This window comes from Salvelinus sp. IW2-2015, linkage group LG31, assembly GCF_002910315.2.
Source record: "Salvelinus sp. IW2-2015 linkage group LG31, ASM291031v2, whole genome shotgun sequence".
NCBI classification, from domain to species: Eukaryota; Metazoa; Chordata; class Actinopteri; order Salmoniformes; family Salmonidae; genus Salvelinus; species Salvelinus sp. IW2-2015.
The window spans coordinates 31,900,099-31,901,572 of NC_036870.1; positions in this window are offsets into that span (position 1 = coordinate 31,900,099).

Consider the following 1,474-nt stretch of genomic DNA (forward strand, 5'->3'; position numbering starts at 1 on the left):
CAATTTGATCACTATGGGTCCTCAGGTATAAAAAGTTACTGACATCACTATGGGTCCTCAGGTATAAAAGTTACTGACATCACTATGGGTCCTCAGGTAGATGGGTCCTCAGGTAGAAAAAGTTACAATGCAATACTAGCTAGTACACTTCAACTTATATCATGTTTGAAGACAGATATGTGTGAGCATTACTCATATGAGATTATATTATACTCATGTATTGACGATGTCAATAGCTGAAGCCTTGGAAGAACACTTGAGGAACCTTTAAGAAAAGAACATTGAAACCACAGACATAAACGACACAAAAGAAAAGGCATAAAACTACTTAACTTTGTGATTGTCTTGTGATTTTAATAGCCCAGCATTAGATGCCCTTTAAATGATGAGGTAAGATACAGGTTGAATTGTTGACCTTCAGGGGAATAGGTTCACAAAACACACTGTGGAATAACAATCATGTGCAGAACGAATGAGATGACAGTTAAAATATGGAATATTTGGTTCCATTCTGCAGTATCCAATAATGTTTCACACAGAAATTTTAACATTCTAGGAACATACCTTCACAAGGCCACAGGTGTTGCTATACATGTTTTATTTAACGAGGCATGTCAGTTAAGAACAAATTCTTATTTACAATGACGGCCTACATCGGGCCAAACCCTAACCCGGACGACGCTGGGCCAACTGTTCGCCGCCCTATGGGATTCCCAATCACGGCCGGTTGTGATACAGCCTGGAATCGAACCAGGGTATGTAGTGACGCCTCTAGTACTGAGACGCAGTGCCTTAAACCGCTGTGCCACTCGGGAGCCGGAACATCCAGAACATTGTCCACAACATAATGTCAAAAGTAGTGCACTATAGCAGGAATAGGGTGCCATTTGGGACTCTTAATCAAACTGTATTGACGTTCCATCCATCTGTACATACAGTGTGGCCTACATAGATTTGATGCTGTATATAGAAAAAAGACTAATGAAGCTGGTGGACGAGTGACCGTCACAGACATTAGTGGATGCACTGTCGGCATAGATACAGAGAATTAAAAATAACACAACAGTTACAACAGCAAAGCGAGGAACGTGATAGTTCATCGTACATTCATTGTACATCCAAAAATAGCAAACAAAATGTCAAATAACTTTCAGAACGTTGTAGATGGGTAACAATCTCCCAGATAAAAATACAAACTTTTCACACAATAATAAAAACGGATAAAAATTTACCATTACTTATTCTTCTAATTACCTTTGGCATCATGAACGGCGTGGTCGTTTCACGCAATTAGTTATTTTGAGATTTTAAGTAGAAACTGTGCACMAATATAGAATTTTACAAGCCTGTTATATTAAATTAAGTGTCCTTTAAAGGGATACTTCAAGATTTTGGCAATGAGGCTCTTTAGCTACTTCTCCAGAGTCAGATGAACTCGTGGGATACCATTTTTCTGTCTCTGTGTGCAGTTTAA